General features: G+C 40.6%; 1 non-coding gene across 1 annotated transcript; it reads right to left on the reverse strand.

Moving 5' to 3' along the window:
• Positions 1–11,205: 11,205 nt before the first annotated feature.
• Positions 11,206–11,387, reverse strand: LOC145359344 (U2 spliceosomal RNA). Its single transcript, XR_013889565.1, has one exon. It is a non-coding gene; the product is annotated as a U2 spliceosomal RNA (small nuclear RNA).
• Between the last annotated feature and the right edge of the window lie 985 nt (positions 11,388–12,372).

Below are 12,372 nucleotides of genomic sequence, written 5' to 3' on the forward strand. Positions count from 1 at the left end.
AATGGCCACCAGGAGATGTGCAACAAAAGGCTGAAGTGTATTTTTTTTTATTTGGCTGAGGCAGAGGGCAAGATACACACAGGCATCTAGTCTGCCAACTGAGCTTACCATATAAAGAAGTACAGACATATAACCAAAGTCTCAATGATCTTAAACCACTCCAGAGGTTGCCATCCTGATTTTATTCTTGTTAATTTAGTGCTGAACTCTTCTTCAGCATTTTAAACTTCAGCAAAGATGACTATTAACTGAAAGAGAGGAAGATTTGTGTTGACCAGTAAGTGCTGATGTTAAAGTCACCTCTCACAGTGTATTTTGGGTTCAAAATTTGACTCAGGCCCTGGTGAGAACTAGGGTACATCAACCCACAAGGGTCAGCGAATGGCACAGAAGTTGACTCCACCATTTTAAAAGACTTAATCCAAGATTTCATCTGCATTTATAGTTGAATCAAAAGATCTCATGTTATTATTTGAAAAACAGCTGGCGATTTCTCAGTATCCTGGCCAATATTCAACTTTCAACCAACATTAGTAAGACTGATTATCCAAGCATGTATTTTAGTGCAGTTATTTCATTGCTGTTTATGACACCTTACTGTGTGCAAAGTTGCTAGGAAGATTCTGCATATTGCAACAATTAATGCACGTCAAAACTTCTGTTATTTCTGAAATGCATTGGGATATCCTAAGGTTGTAAAATGTGCTGTAACAATGTAAATTCTTACTTTCTAATTAGGTATATGTTTTTTTTTGTTGCACCATGTGCTCTTCTCTCCATAATCACAAAATGTTTCCTAACCTGAGTAATAAAACTAGACAGGCTGATCATTTTCAAAAATTGTTACTAAATGTAAATAATCTAAATATGACTTTATTTCCAGCTCAAATATTGAGTACCCTTTTCATCTTGCTAAATGTTTTCTGAGAAACCATATTTCCAAAAACAGTATTGAATTCTAAAAGTTACAATATATTTTCTTTATTCATTCGAGGGACATGGGTGTCAGTGGCAAGGCCAGCATTTGTTGTCTATCCCTAGTTGCCCTTCAACTGAGTCGTTAGCTAGGCCATTTCACAGAGCATTTGAGAGTCAACCATATTGCTATGGCTCTGAAGTCACATATATACCAGACCAGCTAAGAACGACAGATTTCCTTCCCTAAAATACATTCATGAACCGGATGGGCTTTTCCTGACAATTGACAATGGTTTCTTCATTTAGACTTTTAATTCCAGATATTTTTACTGAATTCAAATTCTGCTTGGTGGGATTTGAACCTGGGTCCCCAGTATATTAGCTGACTTTCTGGATTAATAGTCTAGCAATAATACCATTAGATCATTACCTCATCTTGTAATTTAAAGGACTGAAATGTCTCTAAACTGCAAATTAATCATAAATGAAGTAAACGGGCTGTGAGATTACTTTTAGGTTAGGGCAAAAAATTAAAGTAGAGCAGCAATAGCAGCACATTCAAATTCATTCCATTGTTTAATGGAGGTGAGCAGAAAATTCTGCATTAGCTAAAAGCCTTGAAACTTAATAGGGCTTCCATAATGAAGAGTGGTTCAATGTCAGAGAAAATTGATTGGTTAGCAAATTTAAAACAGAACTTGAATTAATCTTGCATAACTAAACAGTTGGGGCATTTAAAGAGCTGGTACTTATGTTCATTTTCTGTGATATATTTTATAGCTACAGTATTTGCAGAAAAGGTTTCTGTACAGCTCATTCTTTTCAGTAAGTTTTTAATTAGTGTCACAAGTAGACTTACATTAATACTGCAATGAAGTTATTGTGAAAATCCCCTTGTTGCCACACTCAGATGCCAGTTCGGGACACTGAGGGAGAATTTAGCATGCCAGTGCATCCAACCAGCACATCTTTCAGAGCGTGGGAGTTTTTGCCCAGGGGAAACCCACACAGACACAGGAAGAACATGCAGAATCCATGCAGACTGTGACCCAAACCGGGAATCGAACCCAGGTCCCTGGAGCTGTGAGGCAGCAATGCTAACCGCTTCCAGACCTGGATGTATTGTTTATTTCTTCCTTCAGCAGTAATTGAATATGGTTATGAAATATTTAAGATCCAGAAGCTGTAATAAATTGAGCATTGACCATCTGACTCTGTATCTTAACCTTACAAAGATATTGTGAAAGGGTTTTACAAATGAGGAACCAGATCAGAAACCCGTTTTTTCTGTTTCAAAGGCCGGGCCCAAAAACATAATATTTTCTTATTTATCTTCTCTCTGAAACCAAAAAAAATCCCCAATGTTCACTCAAAGCATCAAGCAGAGTGTGTCGCTACAAGTGAATAAGTAAGCCATGACAATTTTTTTTTCCATACCCTTGCCTCAACAAATCTAAAGGAGCAACAGCAGGCTGATTTGGAAAAACAAATTATCTTGTGAGTTTATTCTGTATGTTTTCAAACTGATTAGACTTTATTGCTTATAAATTGGATTGACTTTTTGTGCTCTTGAGCAGTCATTGTAGGATTATGTATATATTCACCTACTCTCTCAACAGAGTTTTACGAAAAACACATTGCAGCTTTGCTTGTATATAAATTCAGAACTAGTGGTCACAGCCTAAAGAATAAGGGACGACCCATTCAGGACTTCACTCAGAGAGTTGTGAACCTGTGGAATTCTCTTCCACAGAAAGCTATTGGGGCCAGTTCATTAGTGTTCAAGAAGAAGCTGGATGTGGTCCTTGTGGCTAAAGGGATGAAGGGGTACAGAGAGAAAGCGGAAGCGGGATACTGAAAATGCGTGATCAGTAATGATCGTATTAAATGGTGGTGCAGGCTTGAAGGGCCAGATGGCCTACTCCTGCACCTAGTTCTGTTTCTATAACCCAGCTTACTTCAAGGTTCCTACCAAAATGCAGATTTTTGTGAATGCACCATAAACATTTTAATCTTGAGGGACGTTTGTTGCAAATTGAGCAGTGGTGACTGTTTCCAAGTTTGTTTGTGTTTAGTTTTGTCCAGTTAATGGATATGATGAAAAGTGAACCTGATGTACAAACTTTATTGCAAAGGTGGTGATCTTTTAACATTTTATAATGACCTTAACTGTGATCTGTAAATGAAGAATATTCAGTAACCCTTTTCCTATCTGTTTTTCATACATTTCAATCCCCCTCCCCACCCCACCTTCCCTATTTTGCAATTCCTGAATTCCTAAATTCCTACTATGTTTCATAATTAGCTTTATATTCAGCTACTAAGTAGGAGGAACGCATATGCATTTTTGCTCTTTTACCAGCCCAGAGAAAAGATAGGAAATCTCCTTTCTATGAATTGTAACCAGAATTAATTACTATTAACAGTGTCTTGATGAATGTAGTATTCTACTGGACCACATCTCTTTCCTAAAATAACTTGAGGCTGGAATTTCAGCACGTGGACATGGCAGGTAAAAAGTTTTACTATCAAATACAGAATTCAATGTGGAAATCAAAATACAACTTTATCCAAAAATCTCTTCCACTATGGAAACAATTTTCAATTTTGCCACCTAGACAGTAATTTGGGGTGAAAATTGGGCACATTCTATGGCAAGTGACAATCCACTTCAAGATGTTACCATCCAGGCTATAAAGCTGAAAATTGTTCTGTCATGTGGAATTGCAACCACTTTACATGAAATACTGTAGTAGGGTGACAGTGGTATGGTGGTAATGCCACTGACCCAGTAATCCAGAAACCCAGTCTAATGCTCTGGAGAAATGGGTTTGAACCCTATCATGGCAGCTGGTGCAATTTAACTTCAATTCATAAAAATCTAATGATGTCCAAGAAACTATCATTGATTGTCATAAAAACCCACCCTTTCACATCATTACCTGGTCTGGTCTCCATGTGATTCCAGACCAACAGCAATGTGGTTGACTCTTAACTACCTCCTAAAATGGTCCAGCAAGGCACTCAGTTCAAGGGCAAGTAGGGTTGCCAGCAATGCCCACATTCCATGAATGGATGAAGAGATAAGTTAGATACAAAAGGAGTTCATGTGCCTAGTAGAATTGTACCTGGGCCTGTTTGTGCTGTAGTGTTCTATATGTTGACAACGAATTATGTACCTTCAGTAAAGATGAGCAAGATATAATTATTCTGTTTACTATCAGTAAGACTGTGCCAATATTATGGGAAGAAGGCAGGGAAATGGCCCTAGGAGAATTGCTCATTCAGACAATTGGTACAGACACAATGGGCTGTCAGGCCTCTTTCTGTGCTGTAACTTTTTTGTGATTCTACATTACATGACCTACTTTGCAGATTGTTTTGCGTATTAGAGTTGTTCACTATCTGTTTCCACTTTGCATTTTTGCTTGGAACATCATGTGCTGGCCATACACATCAGGAATCTAGAACCCTCATTCGTTTTCAGTTCATTTGCTGTATCTCATTTCCTGATCTTTGGGAATGTTACAAGTACAAGTTTATGAAATCCACCCAAGTAGTCCCATCAATATTACTTGTGAATCAGAAGTGCATGTGACAGTGCCTTTGTTTTGCACTGTAAGTTAAATCTAAAAACAGGTGAGAATTGTCTCATCTCATTAACTCATAAATATAAACATAAAATGGTTTGAATACTCAGTAAGCCAGGGTTTCTGTGGCGAAATTGGCTTTCTTTCACTACAGATGCTGCTTGACCTGCTCAATGTTGCTACTGATATTGAAGACGCTAAAAAATTGAAGTGTTTTGTCCTTTTGAATTAAAGTTTAATTTTGAAAATCATTTGCCCACATAAAACAAGTATTTGCATCTTATACGTTTAATATAAGAGATAAAGTTCCTTGGTAATCACAGGAAGGGAGGGAATTATTAAATTGGATCAAAGTTCCTATATTGCATAGAATCCTGTTTTCTCGACTCCTAACCTTGTTAACTAAAAGTGACTCTGAAGTGAAATCCACTAGCCCTGAAAATGGTGAATTGTTAATTTTTTTGATGAATGTATTGTTCACAACTCTTGCATTTGTAAAGCAGTTTTAACATAATTAAACGTCCCAAGGCACTTTAAAAGAGCACCAGTAAACAGAATTTGATGCTGAGCATTCTAAGGCAATATCAAAAAGCTTGATCAAAGAAGCTTGTTTCAAGGAGTATCTTTTGATTTGATTTATTATTGTCACGTGTACTGATATATAGTGAAAAGTATTTTTTCTTGCACGCAACACAGATAAAGCATATTGTTCATAGAGAAGGAAAGGAGAGGGTGCAGAATTTAGTGTTACAGTCATAGCTAAGGTGCAGAGAAAGATCAACTTAATATAAGGTAGGTCCATTCAGAAGTCTTATGGCAGCAAGGAAGAAGTTGTTCTTGAGTCAGTTTGTAGGTGACCTCAGCTTTTTCTATTTCTTTCCTAATGGAAGAAGGTGGAAGAGAGAACGACCAGGGTACGTGGGGCCATTGATAATGGTGACGGCTTTTCCAAGGCAGTAGATGTGTAGACTGGTTTGTATGTTGGACTGTAAGGGGAGGAAATTCCAGAGTTTAGAGCCTTGGCAGATGAAGGCATGGCCACCAGTGGCGGAGAGATCTTTGAGGGTTGTAGGGCTGGAGGAGTTTGCAGGAATAGGGAGGCAATAGGCTAGAGAGGAATTTGAAATCCAGGATAAGAATTTTAAAATAGAGGCCTGGAGACAATAAAGTTCAGAGAGCACAAGGGAGATATTGGGGGAATTGGTGAATGGGACCTTGATGCAAGTTGGGACATGGGCAGCAGAGTTTCAGGCTAACAGAGATAAACTAGGGAGGCTTTTCTAGAGTGTGCTGGAACAGTCAAGTCAGCAAAAAAAAGCTAAGGCAAGGGTGGAGATGGGCAAAGTTTCAGAGGTGGAAATAAGTGGTATTAGTGCTGGTGTGAATATGTAGTAGGAAGCCCATGTTGGTTAAAAGTTGCAAATAGCTCGATAGTCTACAATGGAAAAGGTTTTTGATCCAACACAATGCTTTTGTTTAACATCTTAGAATAGAACAGCTATGCTTTTGTTGTCGAACCTGTGAAAACTATAATGCTGTACTTCACAATCTATTACTCACCAGTATTCCAAACTTCCGCCAGATGCTGCCTATTATATAGACAGGAATTTCTAATTTCTTTGATAATTTGGAGATCCACCATTGCCATACATCATGCAGCATAGTTTAATTTTCCTATAGTAATAATGTCAAATAGGAGCAAGGATTGAAAATGGCAGAGGAACTGCTCTATGGACCTAGAGGAGCAAGGAGGTGGCAGAAAACCATAACTATACAAAATGGAAGAAGGAAAAGAAATTGGCAACAAGAACCAGGATAAGGAGGAATGAGGAAAGGTGGCAACAAGAACTGGGGAGGGTGGACAGATAAATGTTGGACAAAATTTTGCAATCTAGTTGAGCAACCAAGTACGAGTATTTACCAACCATTTGCAAGAAAAATACTTAATTTTTCAGTTGCCATAACAAGAGAATTGCATTTGAATGTTATAAATAAAACTTTTTAACCTAAAGGAGTGGCCTATAATATTGCTGTTGTCTCACCTTGGATTTAGTAAATTTAAGTTGAACAAGCATGGAGCACTTGAGTTCTTTCCTGGAGATGAACATTACCATTTAGAATTTGGCACTAAGTCTCAAAGAAAGGATCATCTGAGGATACAAATTTCACATTGTTATAAACATGGATGCTTTTCCAAGGCGAAGTTAGAGGGGAATATTTCTTGTTGACAATACATGCACAGCAGTTTTAAAATGGTTAGCACACATCTGGTCTTAAACTTTTATGAATCCTGTTGTTTGCATTGGTCCGTTACTACTGTATTTAACATTCATTACTACTGGTCAAAGGTATAAATATCATGTCAAAGGACTAAGATTCTTGTACTGTACTTTGATCTGTAAATATCTGTTGCTCTATTGTATGGATGTGGGGATTCTAATTTACTACTGCAGTCTTTGTATTAAATTGTGTGAAGATGGTGTACACTACATTGTATAAAAATGGTCATCACTGTTTCTGAATTACTGAATTGGGTAAGAATGTTTTTTTAATAGTTGTGCTACTGGAATATCGAAATAAAAATATTTTTATGAAAACTTATGAGAGACTAGACATTCATCTTCATTGTTTTAACTATTGGAAAGTGATTTTGCTGTTACTGACAACAGGAAATGATTCACAACTGGTTAAAGATGGCAAGTAAACGGACAAGATAATCTTCCTTATGGATTTGGACTGAGTGGGAGCTGCTTTTTTTTTGCAAGGGGAACTTAGTTTGATCCCTGGAGACAAGTCATTATTGCGTTGAAGTTGAGTGGTAGCACTGCAAAAAGATTGTGACATGGCTGACAGAGTGAGGGAGGGTAGGTCATGGCAGATTTGGAGGGCTGATGGGGGATAGAGGGAGGAAGCTGGATCGTAAAACAAAATCACAGTCTACAAACAGAAGGTCAGGTATGATTGTGGGCAGATCCAGGGTTATAGATGGAAGGTCAACAGTAAGATATTTAGAGCCAAGGGAAACAGGAAAGACTGTGGGGGAGATATTTCCAAAAAAAATTCTAAGTGCGAAACGAATGTGAAAATGAGAGAGAATTAGATCCATTTTCTGGGCAAGATCCTAGAATCAATCATTTGGCACTTAAAAATGAGCCAAAATATGATTCTCACTCGTAGGGGAAGTGTGTGGAGGCTATTCATGTCAGAAAACCAACTGCTTGAGTAGGCACCCCAATCTCCCAGTGCATTGTGTATAGTGAATACATAGTGCACTTGGAGTACTACCTCTCATCTGATCTTACTGGCTCACCATACCAATGAACCAGCATGACGAACCAGTAAAATCACCTCCTGAATGCTGGTTGGAAGCATGATGGTGACAGAGGCAGCTCAAGGGTGAATGAAAGTTGAGTAAGGCCAATGATGGGTAGCTCAAGAGTCAGCACATGTGATGTGAGGGTCAATGTTGAAGGAGGAAAGGTCAAAGGTGATTGAAGAAGGGTACAGAGAATAACTTCTAGCTCCGGGGTCAATGTGCGAGAATCCAGAAACACATCTGCAACAATATAAAATGGTCTTCAAAATACAAGTGCACAATGAATATCTCCATTCTTGAAAGTGTGGACACCAGCATGTGGCTGATACAAAGTATAGGCTCCCATTGGTCAAAGGTTCTCAGGTCAGGAGGGAGGACCATAAAGACTGTGCTGACCAGATCTTTGCCTGCCTTGTGTCTACAGTTCACTTGAGGCAGACAAGATAGATCAAGTGCTTCTGCCATCTCTGGTGCAGTTTTAGATGAACCAGCAGAGGGTAGCCCAGACAATGGAAAAACAATGATCAGAACGCCAATAAAGTGCACTAGTTGAAGTTGGGTAGTTCAGCATGGTGGTAACCAGAGCCAGTGAGATGCTGAATAATGACGCACAATCGAATATACTGCAGCCAGAGTACATGCAAACATTAGAGAAGTAGTGTTAGAGTTGGCAGAACATGTCAAGGGATCCTCGTTTAATTACAGAAGCATCAAAAGCAATGGAGACTATATTCCCACCTTGTCGTGCCTGGCATTGATCGCACCATTACAGGAAAATAGCATGTGGGCCTAAAAGTCAGTTTCATGCCTGGCGCTAGTTTGTGATCCTCCCATCCTCTTTCTAATGACGCAAACTAGATTGTGCCCAGAAAGGCCAATTACCATATTCAAAGTAGCATTTAAATATGCATAGCCTCTTAAACTCCCAGCGTATGGAATCTTACAGTCTTCAGGCATGGCATGATAATGGCGAGAATCAATGGTCTCCACTAGCAGAGACTTGGCACGATGGTCACGCTTGGGCTTGGAGGCCATTGAAGCACCCCCATGGGTGGTTGAGGACATGGCCATGCAGCACCCATCTGGCTGGGCCTACCTAGCACACTAGCAGAGGTACCCGGACACCCTGGTACTGCCAGCTGGACACTGCCAGTGTGTCAGGGCAGTGACAAGGGGATGGGGCCTGAGTCAGGACTATGAGGGGGAGGCTATGTGGCCGGGGAGGGGTGGGGGGGGGAGGGATGCTGCAGGTGGGTCATGCAGGGGTGGACCATGTCAGGGGTCATAACGGGGCATGTTGGAAGGGTTCTGATGACAGCGATGCATGTCAGGTTTGGGAATTTACCACCAATGAGTTGGGGTGGTGGGAGTATCTCGATGTTCATAGGGAGAGGGAAGAGGTCTCCCAGTGCACAGTGAGGTCGGAGTGCCCATGTGCAACAGCGCCCAAGAGCTCTGAAGCTGGGCTCACCAGTGTGTTTAGACACCGCAACACCCACCTCCCCTGCCCCCCCCCCCCCCCCAACTCACGGTATCAACGTGGAACACCCAACTCACAAAAAAAAGTGATTAATTGCCGGATGACTACAGTGCAGAGTGCGCAGTGTGAACAGACCAGCGCGGATCACTTTATTACTCTCACCATTATGACACTTGTTTTTTGGGGGAAACTCTGCCGAATGACAGAATGCATATACAATATGGTGAATGTATACTGATATACGACAACACCTGATGAGAAATGCTAGTACATCAAGCATACGGATTTAAATCCTCTGCTGACTGTTCTCTCTAGAAATGATTCCTATCCAACTCACACCCTGCTTATTTCACACCATTATGGCTCTGCAACAAATTATATATTTGTGACTACTCGTCCTGTCCAGTTAACCACTCCTGCCGTGCATCAATCAACAGATTCCCATCAATGCGCCCTACAGAAACTGCAACATTAAGTAGCACAGAAGTTATAAACTGAACAATTCAACCACCTACTTACCACCCCACTTAGGTGGTAAAGTTATTCAAATGAGAAGCAGTATGGAGAGGAAAGATCTGGGCCGGAATTCTCTGGCCATTCATGCCCCGCCATCACTGCAAGCGAGAACGGAGAATCTGACGCTCAGCCAAATTTCTGTTCGCTGCAGCAGGACCAGAGAATCCCATTATTGTGAACAGCTGGAGAATTTCAGTTTTGGTCAATTGTATTTTGCATGCATTTTTCTTGCCACAGATGGGCAGCAATACCTATTGCAGGTTCACTTTCCCCTGCCAGAGGTTTAATCTTCCAAAGTCGTTTGAGAATCATGAAACTCAAACTAAATATTCCAGAACACAATTTCATCAGTAAGTCGCACTTCGGTAACTTCCTGGGCTGAATTTTTCAGATGGCAGATCGCGCTTCCCACCATCCAAATGGTAGGTATGGAACACATCTGACTCTGAGTGCACTGTTGTATTTCACATTCGAATGAGCATTAAAGTTTATTTATTAGTTACAATAAGTAACTGTAAGAGGGACGTCCTACCTTAGAGAGTTCCTGGCCAATGAGACTGGCCAGCAGATCTCGTCCCTGCAGCAACAGCACTGCCCTGGACTGAAAAAGAAATGGAGGATATTGGAGCCTAAGGCCAGGCACCATTGGCCCAGGTAAGTTCAAAGTATCCCAGGTCAGGAATGTTGGGAAGGCCTGTGGGGGCTGTGAAGGGGACAATTGGGGTTCGAGTGGTGATATTGAAAGTAAGTGATCTGGAGACCACGGGAAAGGTGGTTAAAAAGGTGGGTATGACTTTGGAAAGGGGCTTCTGATGGTACGACCCCACCCCCCCCCCGCCCCCTGCTGCCATACCGCCCCCACCTTTCCAAGATGTAACGCTGTTCTTTCTCAGATTTCCTCCATGGAAGTTCAATACACCTGCCAGCATAAAAATTTAGAGTTGGTGGGAAATGGATCTTAGGTGACCAGTAATTGCCTACTTAAGGACTTGAATTGGGGCAAGGATGGGCTTCCCATCTGAAGCTTTGCCTGTCTCATTGAAAAATCACTGTGAGTTCACAGCGGGAAGAAACCTACAGGGAATCCCATTCCTTCAATTTTGCTCTCACCACCCCTCCCCACCCAAACTCTCCCCCTATTCCTGCATCCCCCCCCCCTCCCCCCGCTCCCATCCCCCCAAGGATCTGCCAGTGGGGGAACCATAAAATTCTGGCCCTTGTTTCTAAGAATCTCAAAGTCCTGTCAGTCTTATTTTCTAAGTTTAGATTGGAAAACCAACTTTTATAGGCATCTTTTTTAGTTGTTGATACAAAAACAGTTCACCCTGTTCTTCATAGTGGTAACTGCTTTTAACATTCTTGTTCTCCCAAGAGGGATGGGTTGGGCTGGTTGCACCATTCCTGGAGGCACTGCAAGACCAGGCCGATGCGTAGAGTGGAAAGAGCTAACCCCTTTCCCACCACCCTGCTCCAAAAATCCACTTAATATTTGGCCCCCAGACAGGGGGCGTATCAGATATTAAACTGATAAGAACACTTGATCTTAGCCAAAAGGCCAAGAGGTGATGCTGCTTCTTCCCCACACTGCGATAAAAAATGTTACCTTTCTTTCCCTCTTTTTCTATCTGTCTGCATATGTATCCCTTTTTCTATGTCAAGGGGTGAAAACTGTTACTTGATAGGTTTCAATCTGGATCAAATGAGCCTCATATGGAACAGTCTCCAGGCAGATTTAGTATTACCCACAACTCCACCCCCAAGAGTATTCTATTTCACCTTAAACTAAAAGAGACATTTCCAAACATAACTCATAAACTCCTGCAGGCCTTATGCAGATCAGACCATGCTTTCTCTCATTTTTCAGGGGAGAAATATCCAAATAGCATTGTTGTCCAGGGTACAATCATGAAACCTCTAAAGGAATTTAGCTGCAAGCCCATGCTTTAACCTACTGCTTGAGCGAAGTAACATCATCAGATCACATAGATGCTGAAAATAACTTAGCTACATACCAGCAGCAAATACTGAAGTGATAATGCAATGTTGAAATTAGTTTACTAAATGTGGATTAATATTCCTACAGATTGCAAAAAAAACTCATATTTTCCATTTATATCTTGGCCCATGTAGCTTCTTATTTGAAACTTTTGTTCTGAACAAAAATAGAACGAAATGTATTAGCATTCCAGAAATAGGTTTACTCACTGGTATCAATGGAACAAAATTCACTTTCCAGTGCAGGCAGCACTTTGTAGCTGAAATTTTTCTTTTATTTGCCCATGGATGTAGGTATTTTCTTACCCTTATAGTGATCAAGTAAAATTAAATAACTCAGCAGTAAACTTTTATATTTTAAAATTTAAGGTGGTTAGTTTATTCCCCAACACTTGCCCCAGAAATTTATCTCTCAAGAAGACAAAGTTACCCTTTCTGATAGTGATTCACCAGGTTTCAGCCAGGGGACAAACAAAACTCCACCAACAGCTTGATTGTAAAAATGCAAGTTTCCCTCGTCAAATCTAAAGGTTTTGGCCACTTAAAAACCACAGGTG

The sequence above is a fragment of the Carcharhinus amblyrhynchos genome, chromosome 27 (assembly GCF_965287045.1).
Source record: "Carcharhinus amblyrhynchos chromosome 27, sCarAmb.v2.hapA, whole genome shotgun sequence".
NCBI classification, from domain to species: domain Eukaryota; kingdom Metazoa; phylum Chordata; class Chondrichthyes; order Carcharhiniformes; family Carcharhinidae; genus Carcharhinus; species Carcharhinus amblyrhynchos.